Source organism: Crinia signifera, chromosome 1, assembly GCF_055691185.1.
Source record: "Crinia signifera chromosome 1, ASM5569118v1, whole genome shotgun sequence".
In the NCBI taxonomy this organism is placed as follows: Eukaryota; Metazoa; Chordata; class Amphibia; order Anura; family Myobatrachidae; genus Crinia; species Crinia signifera.
The window spans coordinates 397,165,953-397,179,209 of NC_139217.1; positions in this window are offsets into that span (position 1 = coordinate 397,165,953).

Consider the following 13,257-nt stretch of genomic DNA (forward strand, 5'->3'; position numbering starts at 1 on the left):
AGTTTTTGAAGTTTTTTTGTCATTTTTTGAATATTTTCATATTCATTCTCATGTGTCGACATGGACACCAATGAAGTGCCACACTTATGTCAACATTTACATGTGTTGACCTTTCTGTGTTGATTTTTTTCTTGTGGCGATTCGCGTCACACACCCCGCAACCCCCCCTCCAGCGATTCGCGGCACCCCCCTGCGACCCCCCCCTGCGACCCCCCCCCCTCCCGCAATTCGCGGCAACCCCCCACCGGAACCCCCATGAACCCCGCTCTCCCGCGATTCGCGGCACCCACCCCCCGCAACCCCCCCTCCCGCAAATCGCGGCACCCCCCGCGATTCGCGGCAGCCCCAGGATTAAATTGCACATGCAAAACACTGGCACGGCTATGGTCGACAATGAAAAAGGTTGACATGAGTTTTTGAAGATTTATTTCATTTTTTGAATGTTTTCATATTCATTGTCATGTGTCAACATGGACACCAATGAAGTGGCACACTTATATCAACATTTACATGTGTTGACCTTTCTGTGTTGATTTTTTCTTGTGGTGATTCGCGTCACACCCCCCGGCAACCCCCCCCCGCGATTCGCGGCACCCCCCGCGACCCCCCACAATTTGCGGCAACCCCCCACCGGAACCCCTGTGAACCCCGCCCTCCCGCGATTCGCGGCACCCAACCCCGCGACCCCCCTTTCCCGCAATTCGCGGCACCCCCCGTGATTCGCAGCAGCTCCAGAATTAAATTGCACATGGAAAACACTGACATGGCTATGGTCGACAATGAAAAAGGTTGACATGAGTTTTTGAAGTTTTTTTTTCATTTTTTGAATATTTTCATATTCATTCTCATGTGTCGACATGGACACCAATGAAGTGCCACACTTATGTCAACATTTACATGTGTTGACCTTTCTGTGTTGATTTTTTCTTGTGGCGATTTGCGTCACACCCCCCCCACCCCCCCCCCCACAACCCCCACTCCCGCGATTCACGGCACACACACACCTCCCCCGCGATTCTCGGCACCCCACCCCGTGACCCCCCCTCCCGTGATTCACGGCACACCCCCCGCGACCCCCCCTACCATGATTCGCCGTAACCCCCCTCCCGCGATTTGCGGCAACCCACCCCGCGATTCTCTGCAATCCCTCCCCTCCCGCGATTCGCAGCATCCACCCCCCCACAACCCCCCCTCCTGCAATTCGCGGCACCCCCCGCGACCCCCCCTCCTGCAATTCGCGGCACCCTCCGCGACCCCCCCTCCCGCGATTCGCGGACACCTAAGTTGCAATACAGGGCATCTTTCATACAATTCTAACCATATTTCTCATATACAAACGTTCACAAATTAAGGGGGCGCAGCCCCTTACGACGGTGTGAAGAGCGCCCGTAGGGCGCGATGAATCACCTAGTTACTACTATATTCATTACGCACATTAACCCTTACAGCATGTGAACATAACATAATCTATATACAGTATGTACAGTTTGCTTATTTAAAAGATTATAAACAAGTTACACATATACTTTTCCATTTAAAAAAAAAACACAGACAACTTCGAACTGTAATTAACTATTTATTAACTTTACAAAACATATAAATTATAGAAAAAATAAATAAATTAATTTGCCCCATCCAGTAGCCGGTCCAATTCCGCCATGACCTGGCGCATGTGGGCTCGAATTCGGAAGAGGGCCCCACGGAGACCCTCTTGTGCTTGGGCTGGCTCATCTGTGGACCAAATAAAAATGGAAAAATTAATAATGATATTCATGCATACATTTAACATAGTCATACCTAAATTTTAAACATGCACCGTGACAGGTGTGTGTGTGTATATATATATATATATATATATATATATATATATATATGTATATAGACACATACAGTATATAACTATATATATATGACACATACATCTATACATACATGGGTACTTATGTAGTATCTGGGCGTCCGATTTAGAAATCGGATCGGATCGCATCGCATGCGACCAAATCGTATGCGATGCGATGGTCAAGATTTTTCCATAGGATTCAATGTTAAAATGGTCTGAGTCCATTTTAACATAGAATTCAATGGGAAAAAGGGGTCCTTTTCCTTTCCCCACTATCCAAGCGGGCATGGAGTTGGATATAAACCTGTGGCGAGCCTAGCGAGCCACCGAGCCCGAAGCGTGGCGAGCGTAGCGAGCCCCACGAGGGGACACAGAATACTTTTTAAGAAATATGCGTCCCCTCGCCACGCTTCGGGCTCGGTGGCTCGCTGCGCTCGCCACGCTATATAAAATCAACTCTATGCCCACTTGGATAGTGGGGAAATGAACAGGACCTTCTTAACATTGAATCCTATGCAAAATCGCATCGAATCGCATCGCATCGCATCTGATTGTATGCCTTAAGGTAAGGCATACAATCACAAAATCGGCAGCCCAGATACTACATAAGTACCCATACATACATGCATACATACTACATGGAAAGCCTGTTTTTTCCCCTCTACCCTTTACTCTGTAGAACACCTCACAGTCATAGTGCTCCTTCTCAATCCAAACCCACCCATGACTAAGCTCTGAGAAGCATGTCACGCGCTGCACCAATCCCAATTCTGCAAACTAAGTTCAGTGTCTGTTATATGATGGAGCGTGGCAGGGGAGTTAGTCAACTCTCAGGAATGCTCAGTACATTTCTGCAATCAAGCATGGCTTGCCTGCTGATGGTCTGCTCCAGAAATCATTGTCATAATGCCAGTTAGGTGAAGCTGCAGCACTAACCCACTCCCATGCACAAAATCATTACAAACACAAAATCAACAAACAATTATGGTGCCAAACATACATGCAGACCGCAGGGGGTGGTTAGCTACAGGAGGGCCCAGGGGCACTGACCACTTCTTACTCCAGTCTAAGCCACGCCTGTCCATACTCCATTTATGCCATACTGAATCTAGTTTGGTCAAATTAAGCACCTGTAAACTCTACTCACCTATATGAGGCTGCAGATTGTACGCTTGCAGCAGGGACATGTAACCCTTACATGAGCACCTCATCCCTTTCTTCCAGGATACAGATTAACTACACTGGTTCATTGACACTTAAAATCGACCTGAAAGCCATCCCCACAACCTGTGTCATTAATATGTGTCCTGGATGAAAGGGATGGTTTGCCCACCCTATCTAACCCCTAAGTGTGTCTGTTGCTACCTAGTTTGTTTTATCACTTTATAGTATTGAAAAACACAATTGAATCACCAGTGCTACATAGCAAATAGTAGATGACAAAAGGATAAATTAATCCTTATGTATACATACCAATTTCGGCCGCCTGGACGACCTCACAGGCCTCAACCTCCTCCTCTTCCTCTTCCTCAGGGGCCTCCACTGGCCTTTACAAAACACAGCCTGTAACATGGCAGGTATGCTGTGACATTTGGCCCATTGCAAGCATCACAAACATTAATCCTCCCCAATAACATATTTTATGACCATTACAGGGTGTCAAACAGGAAGTAGCACACATATACTGTATGCCATGTTTAACTCATGATCAGGCTGGTGACCTTATTGGCTTAAATAATGTCATGTAAGCAATCATGTACAAATGGCCATTTAATGTATAAACACTCACATCTCGCTATGCTGGCCCTGATTTGCTGGAGCAAATCCGGCTGGCGACGTCTCAAGTCTGACCACCGCCGCTCCAGCTGTGCGATGGTCCGCCGCACCTGCGTGCGGGCGTATATGCGCCGGCGGGCCACCGCATAGGCATTACGCTTCTGCCGGTTCGTTATGAAGGGCCCTGCACGGCCCAGCCTGGTCTCCATAACGGCGACCATCTTAGCAATGGCACAAATCAAGCGATCATGTCCTGTCATTGGTTGATCAGAGTGATATTTGGTATTAACTTTATTGTTCATTTTTACAGTAACAGCGTGTATGCGCCAGAACAGACGGCTAACCCATTGCATCGCAAACCCACACTTGCTGTACCTTTGCATAGTTTAGCAGACCATGCCATTACTTACTATCTCCTAAACAGACAGTGTAAAATAAGATGGGAACCCATTATATATAATCTATAACATTCACCAAACATGGGTATAAGCAACAGGTGAAATAGTCTGCATCACTAGCCACTTACACCTAACTCAACACGGTACTAAACAGCTATTTTATAATGAAAGCTATGCAGCAGAAACATAGCAAATAGTGCCAGACCTTTTACCAATATTAGGCCATGCTGCCATGTGTACATGTGTACCTTCTACTGGCCCATACTAGAGAGGTGGAATGAAAAGAAGCTAGCATCAAGGCTGAATTTGGAGAGCTTTCACATGTGATTTGGATGCTAGCACTGATTACTTGTGCCTAAGTGGTGGACTGGATTTACATATGGAATGGGTATTGTCATTTGTACTACATACCAAACAAGTGCACAGTACAGATGTACATTCACATATACATTTCATGTCTGACCTCAGTTTTATTTGGTGATTGGTGCATTTACCTACTAAATCAGACTTACTCAGTTTTCCAGTTTTTTTTAAAATATTTATCAGCAGCAAGGGGCGTGGCCTATGCGCCGCACGGTTGACGCGGCCGTACGGAACGCAGGGTGTCGCTGATGTACGCCAATTACAGAACTAGTATATAAAGGTGTGTTTGCCAAATGCAATGTTGTTGCACACATGTCTGCATCTCTATCTGAGGAAGAGCAGGAGTTGCAGGACCTACTATATGTTACTATTTTCATCCTTGCTGGCGGGTCGCCAGAACGTACGCGCTGGCGACCCGCCAGCAGGCACGCCAGCGAGGAGACTGAGACGCGCGTGCGTCTCACGCGCACGCGCGTCTCAGTCTCCGTCGCTGGCGCGACGGAAACCCTGTCCGTCTCCGTCTCAGGGAGACGGACAGGGTTAGGGGGGGTTAGGGGGGGGTGCGGGCAGGCGGCGGGGACCCCGGGTTACCGCCGGCAAGCCGGCGGGGACCCGGGGAACGGATGGAAGCGCCGTCGGAAGGGGCGCGCGCGTGCGCGCGCGTCCCCTTCTCACCATTGCCATGGCGCTGGCGGTGGATGGCGGCTGGCGACACCAGCGCCATCCCCTGCAAAGATGGGACCTGACCCATCTGTATTTGCTCAGATGGACTCCAGCACCACCTATGTCCCCATCAACCCAGAACAGCCATTGGGGGAAGAGCAGCCAGATGGGCCATCGACATCAGGCCAATCGGCAGCTGGCCCATCTTCAGCATCAGAAGAATCATTGGGAACACAGCAGGTGGCTTCCCAACAGAGTAGCCTGGCCAGCACTTCGAGTACAGCGACAGGGGGCCGTGGCAGTGGCCGTGGCAGTGCCAGTGGTCGTGGCCGAAATAGGGCAACAGAGGAACCAAGCACCAGAAACATGGCATTCGAAGCACAGGAGCTTGCCATCCTGGTGCCCCGCGCACGGGATTGGATCGAGTGTCCACAGGACCGGTTGACACACACAAGGAGATGGAAGGTCTGGGAGGACATAACGGCGGAGATTAATGCGGTGGCTCCACAAGTTCGTGAGACGGAGCACATTAAGAAGAGGCAAGTTCATGTGTGTTACATTTGAGCAGTACAAGTCCAGTAATGTTTACATTAGATATTAGATGGAGTTGGTCAATGGGCGCTGACGTTGCTTGGAGCCACAGACATGTTTGCCATGTCATTGAATTTATAGTTATTGTAGGGTGTATCTTCTAAGGGTTGTTTTTCAAAATTAATATAATCTAAGTTTGCTGTCATGAGGCACATGTTGTATTATGTTTCAGATTGCAATGGGTGCTACAGCAAACATGAGGAGTGACATGTATTAATATGTACACTTTGATTGCAGGTGGCACGACTTCAAAACGAACCTCAAAAAGAAATTGACCCAGCGGTGGGAACACAGCCACACCTCTGGGGCTGGCCCCATGCCTGGAAAGCTGCAGCTCACCCCCCTGGAAGAGATGGCCGAGTGCTGCATTGCAGTGGAGGAGGTCCGGGGGGTGAGCACCATGGACAGCGAGTCCCCAGCGGAAGTCATGGCTTCTTTGCTTGAAGGTAATTATTTGCCATGCCATAAGTAGCTGGTTCTAATTTTTCATGGAATGTGTGGTAATTGGAATGTTCTCTTTCACCAGCTTCCCCACCGCTTGGTCAAGAATCTCTTGAAGAGGTTGAGGAGTCTGTGCCACCTGGCCCCAGTAGCAGGCCCGTGCAGCAGCAGCAGCCAATGTCCGCGGCTGAATTGGCCACATGGGGGCATGTGCTTGGCAATATTCAGCAGCAGGGAGAGTCGGCATCAGAGCGGGTGCGTAGGACCGAGGAGGTGTTGCAGGGTTTGATCAGCAGCCAGCAGGCTATCGCTGGGAGCCTGCAGGCTATTGCTGAGGCCCAGCAGGCCATGGCTGGCACCCAGCAGTCAATTGCTGCTAGCCTGCAGGTGCTGTGTGATCAAGTCCTGCGGCAAAATGAACTCCTCCTCCACCATAATGATCTTATGGTGGAGCTAGTTGCCAGCAATAGGGTCCTAATGTCACCCGTTTCTGGTGCATTATCACCATCAGCACTCCCTGCTGCCAGAGGGGGAAGACAATCCACCCCCTCCCCAGCATGTGCTCCACCTGGGCCACCATCTGACCGTGGCCGTGGCAGAAGAGCTGCTGCACGTGGCAAGGAGCCTGCCAGGGGCAAACGTGCCCGCAAATGAACTTGTGTCCGCATTAATCTCCACCGTTATGTCTTCCCAAATCTTTCATTGAGCTGTGTGTGTCAGCTTCCTGTGCCCAATTCCGTGCCGAGGGTACCCACATTTGCCCTTGCTTCGAATGTCATGTTTGGTTTCCCTGTTGCGGCTACCATTACTCTGTGCAGTACTTGAAGTGTTGGTGCTATACTTTTGTTGTGAAGCAACCTGATGTGTTCCTAATGATTCTGCTGTGGCTATGTATGTCTATAATACATGTATTTATTATATATTATTTACTTTTATTGCTGGTATGCTACCTTTTATTTTGTGACGGTTTCTAATTTATTTTATAAGTTCATTTAATAAATGTTTTTTTGTTTCCCCCAAATGTGTGGTTTAATTGATACATGTAGAAGTGACATGTGTATTTGTATTATTAATATTAAGTTGTGTCCATTATTTGCAGTGTAAAAGTGTGTGAAAAGAGCAGCATATATGTGTGTGTTTAGTAATGGTCCATTTAAGCTGCAATGGTTCCAATTGAAGCAGTGACAAGCGTGTAATTAACAAGTAATGAGTAAAGGAGTGGATTGTATTGTGTTCAGCTGACATTGGTTGAGGTGCGTCCGTCCTGATTAGGCGTTCCGATTGCCTAGCGCATGACCGAGTGGTGTCCGCAAAGCAATACTTGCTTATGAACACCGCATATTTCTTCCCTTTTTGTTCGCGTGCATTCGGTGTGCTGTCCGAATGCACGCCCACCAAAATAAGTGTACTCCCCCCGTGACCGCCCATGTTTCCGCCCAGTTTAGCCCACTTTGAAAGTACGCCCCTGTATCATTCCGAATGACGCCCATAATACGCCCATATTTCCCGAGTGTTTGCGGTGCACATTTCTGTACGGTATTAGTGAGTACAAGTACGGAGACCATGCGTGGCACATGCGCATAGCGTTCCCCACGCATGCGCAGACGGCTAAAAAACGCCATCCGAAAGTATACGGGAAAGTACGCACGAACCAGAATAAGGCCCTTGGTTTTGTCCATTAGAGAGTGATTGTGCCTTTCCGAGTGACCCAGAATAACCCCCATGTGAGGGGATGTGTTCCCTAACACATCTCCTTGCATGCGTCCACTAGGCAGGAGAAATAATTTGTTGGTCGCCGACCATTGAATGATTTCTCCTTCCTTGGAAATAAAAGTGAATCACAACTGACTTAGATTTCCGTTGGGGGTGCGCCAAAGAGGGGGGCAGGCGCGGACGTCATGCAATGGTCTAGACCCTGGAACGCCGGACCAAATTCCTACAGCAAACTTATAGCGGAATAGAGCAACAACAGGAAATGAGCAATTCATTTTTCTGTACAAATCATCAAATCCAGTAGTAAAAATTAGGTATTGCCGGCATGTAACAGGCAATGGTTAATATGTTACGTAACAGATAACCGTATTGGTTCTGCCAGAAACCGCAGTGTAACTGCTGAAAGTCAATTCTATTGTATGGATTACAGAAAGACCACAAAATCCAACAACAATTCCAAAGTCAGGACGGACAGCATACATGTGTATGGTTAAATCTATTAGCAGTATATGCAACCAAATCCACAAGCAGGGTATGGATCATTTGGCCTACAGCAAACAGGTAGACAAACATTGGGTCGACATAATTAGGTCGACATGGGTCAAGGTAGACAAGGGTTTAGGTCGTCAGATCATTCGGTCAACACAAGCATTAGGTCGACATGGGCAAGGTTGGCCATCAAAAGGTTGGCATGGGGTTTTTCACTGTTTTTGACCCGAATGTCGACATATGCTTTGGGCACACTATTTTATTCTCTCACCATGCACTAGTGGATGGTAGGGCACGAAATACCGCCTGACGGCACATGTCGGCTCAAAAGACAGTGAAAAATCCCATGTCGACCTTTTGACTGTTGACCTTGCCCATGTTGACCTAATGCTTGTGTCGACCTAAAGCCATGTCGACCTTGACCCATGTTGACCTTTCCCCATGTCAAGCTAATGGTGTCGACCATCATGCTGTAGACCTAATGACCGTATCCCCACAAGCACACCCAGAAATAGTTTTTTCAGTGACTAAATAATAATATATGCATAAAATCAACTTTTTTTTGTCTGCACTACTATTGTTATTTTAAATCCAGCCCTCCATTCTGCCAAGAATCATCTCCATATACATTTAATAAATGGTGCCCCTTAGTAATGAGATACAAATATGTTAAGTGCAAACATTTTTATTATTATCACCCCCATTATTTTCTGTAGTGTTGCAGTGTTACTACAGTGTTACTACTTACTGGCCTGCATTCCCTTTTTTTCGGGGGCCATAGTCCATGTGATTAAATAAAAAAAAGGAAGTAAATCCCTAGAAACATCTCAAAAGATGCACCTTACATGAATGTAGTAAACGACCAGTAAGCAGTAAGCATAGCAATTAAATAAGACAGCTTATTATAACAATATATGACTACCATGATAACAATCATGGTTACATGTACTGTAATGTGGTCATTTTTCAAATTTATTTTTTTTCCGGTGATTTTCCAGTTTTAATTTTAAGAAATCTGGCAGTATGCTTTACCCCCCCCCCCCCCTCCTTATAACCAGCAAGTTTACCAAATTGACGTTTAGTCAATGTAATCCATTGCCTCTTGTTTTCACAGCAGACCTCTCATTAGAATTGCTGATATTGTGATCATTGCTGTTTTTGAAATGCCAATGATGGGAGAATACAATACTGTGCCGCGTGTAGCGAGGGATGCGGTGCTACGTTTCAGTGTCCATGTTGACTGTGTCGAAATTCAGGACAAAATATTTTGAAAAACCCCATGTGGACCTATTGACTGTCGACCTTCCCCATGTTGACTTAATGACCCTGATGGCCTAACCCATGTCGACCTTCCTGCATGTCAACCTAAATGCATGTCGACCTAACGGTGTCGACCTAATACTTGTCGACCATCATGCTGTCTACCTAATGATCCATACCCGTATTTTTGGGAACCAGGGAGCATCTGATAATTTTGTTTTGAACTCATCGTGGCTGTAGGAGCAATTCGATATTGTTCCAATATGATTTTCGGATTAGCTGCTGCGCAAAACTAAAGCCCCGTACACACTGGGGTATATATCGCTGAGCGATATATCGCTCATGATGAGCGATATATCACTCAGTGTCCCGTTTGCATCTGGTCGCAGATGCAAAAGAAACTGCCGGGGGGAGCCCGGCAGTGGAAATCAGCTGGTCGCAGGTGCATGTTCCTGCGACCAGCAATTACTACGGGGGAGAAAACGGGAGCGTGCACCCCTATCGCAAGCAATATGGTCGCTCAGTGACCATATTGCCCGCGATATTAGACAAAATCGCCCCAGTGTGTACACAGCCTTAGCACTGCTACTGAGCAAGTGCGATCTTGCATCTACTGTGTCTACTGTAGTATAGGGAGTCACTCAATTTTTTGATAGTCCCCTGCTCCCCTGTGCAATCCTCCCACATCCCACTTCTTGTAAAGTGAGCAGAATAGGGGAGACATGTATGCTAACACTGCAGTCCATCAGGAGGTGCCAGGGTCTAATGACGTGATTCTATAGTAATAGCAACATTTTAGTCCTGTTGGTGCTCACTATGCAAATCTGGCTTAGGGCGGGATGTACTAAGTGAAAAATGCAGTAAACCCCCCGTTTTCAGGGTTTTTACCGCATTTTCAAATGTACTAAAACCCGGCCGCCCCGTCTTCGCCAGGCAGGGACCCTATAGAAGCCTATGGGTTTCTATCGCAGCCCGACTCAGACGCCGACCCCACTAGCCTCTCTCGTCCTCCGTGAAACTCCTCCGCCAGGGACAACCGCTGAGCCGGGGATGCGATGGAGATCCCCTGCACACCACATCACAGATATAGCGGGGTCACGCGATGCTAGGCGCATATATTAATACATAATCAGAAAAAAGACATTGGCTAACACATCTATGAATGGCAATTGCTGTTTTAGGGGAAGGAGAATAAAAGAAAATGCAGGCAGGCTTAGGGCTTTTCCATCGGAACCGGACAGGATCCCAGAACGTCGGACCGGCATTATTCATCAATATCTGGCATTCCGGAGCATGTAGTATCCAGTCCGTGTGGTATCTGTCCAGGGGATGTCCCATCAGGGGGGCTGCCGTTGATACCTGTCACCAGAGAGAGGAGAAGGGGGAGAAGAAAGCCTCCATGTGTGGTCCGGAGGTGTAATAATAACCGGAATGGTCTGGACCACACGGGGAGTCTGTAATCTCCCCTTTCCCATATCCCTGGTGAAAACCATCATAGGCACTCCCCCCTCTCCCAACACTACTAGCTCCAGAATGCAGAGTCTGACCTGGCATTCCAGTTGTCACTGTGAGCTAGATCTATTATTTAAACCTTAAAAATAGATAAACTTGAAGGTGATAAAAAACGTCCACCCAATCAGCCCCCAACTGTCATGTTATAAGCTATGTTTGAACATGACAGTTAGGAGCTGACAGGCTGGGCATTTATCACCCCCAAGTTTATCTCTTTTTAAGGCTTAATACATCTGCCCCTTAGCCCTGGGTCCTACAGTAGCCCGAGTAGAGGCCTGTTTGGCATTTCTGAGGTCAGCGTGGGGCCCAGACAGGATGGAGCCCTGAAACGCACTATTCTGCCAAGATTGAGTCTTCTCTTTCTTATTTCCTATTAGACAACTACTGCTGTACAATGATCACGTTGTGTGCCGTACAAGGATTACTTCAGTTTTTGGGGAGTCACCGGTCAATGCCCCTGATATCTTGTTATTCATTCTCATATTATTAAGTCACGGTAATAAGATAATAGCTAGGATACCTTTAATTTACCTGATATAATTGTACAGTTTTAATATTAAATCTACACTTAGGTATATATTATTGTACAGTGACAAGTTTACGCTGCCTCTACCACTTGTAGCTCATTTTTATAGCTTGTCCACATTCTAAATCTCTCCTTAGCGGTTTAGATGAGTGAGCGCGCAGATATTTATGCATAACTAATGCCCCTGTCCTCCCCAGTTTGCTCATCATCTAGAAAGAAAAATGTCTCCATAGCAAACACACAGCGTGTAAATCAGGCGAGAAGGTAGTTACATGATGGCATAAAAGCAAAACTCAGCTTACGAGCTGCACTGTGCTCTGTTTTGTTCATGAAGTAAAATAAAAGTCCAAATCCTACCTTAACAAGGACACATCTTTTACGTTACAGTACATTCCCAGATGTGTATAACACCTAAAGTGCTCATATTTACTATTCATGAGAGCTTGGCATGTCCTACAGTTCAACGTGTTTTAATACATTTCTTAAAGGACTTAGGGCCAGATGCATTAAGCTTCAAAAGTGATAAAATAGAGAGTGATAAAAAGCAGCCAATCAGCTCCTACCTGCCATGTCCCAGACTGTGTTTGAAAAATGTCAGGCAGGAGCTGATTGGTTGGTTGTTTATCACTCTCCATTTTATCACTTGTGAAGCTTAGTGCATCTGGCCCTTAGGGATAATTTAGCATTGAAGACCAATTCAAGCTATATGTGACCTTGGTTGTGGATATGGGGTTCTATTTCACATGGGATGTTGCTAGGGGCAACCAATCAGAATCTACTTACAGTATTTATTTAGCACTTTCTAGAAAATAATAGATCGTGGGCCAGACGCACTAAGCTTCAAAAGTGATAAAATAAAGAGTGATAAACAGCCAGCCAATCATTTTTCAAGCACAGCTTGTGACATAGCAGGCAGGAGCTGATTGGCTGGCTGTGTAGCACTTTCCATTTTGTCACTTTTGAAGCTGAGTGCATCTGGCCCAGTATCTGATTGATTACCCATAGCAACATCCCATGTGAAATAGTAAATATTTAAGGGATAATGGAGCAGATGTACAGTATTAAGCCTTAACAAGAGATAACTGCAACGGTGATAAGGAGAGATAAACATCCAGCCAATCATCTCCTAACTGACTTTTTTCAAACACAGCCTGTAACATGGCAGCTAGCATGTGATTGGCTGGGCGTTTATCTCTCTTTGTCATGCTTGCATTTATCTCTTGTTAAGGCTTAATACATCTGCCCCAATGTATGGTTGGTACCCAGGGCCAGGGCCACCACTAGGCAGCACTAGGCATTTGCCTAGGGCGCCGGCCACTGGAGGGCAGCAGTTCGCCCCTCACCCCCAGCATGGAGGGTTAGCATAGGTGCTGGAGCGGGCAGGGGTGTCTGTGCCGCGGGGGGTACCTGCGGCGCTGTGTATAAAGGTGCTGGAGCAGGCAGGGGTGTCCGTGCCGCGGGGTACCTGCGGCGCTGTGTATATAGCTGGCGGCGGCGGGGTCCCTGCAGTGAATAACAAGCACTGTGCGGTGGCACGGGAAGTGCTGCTGGGTTTGAAACCACTTGCCTCACGCTGATTGGCTGAGATTCAGCCAATCAGCATGTGACCAGTGGTTTCAAAATCAGAAGCGATTCCCTCGCCGCCGCATAGCGCTAGTTATTTTCTATTCCCCGCAGGGACCACG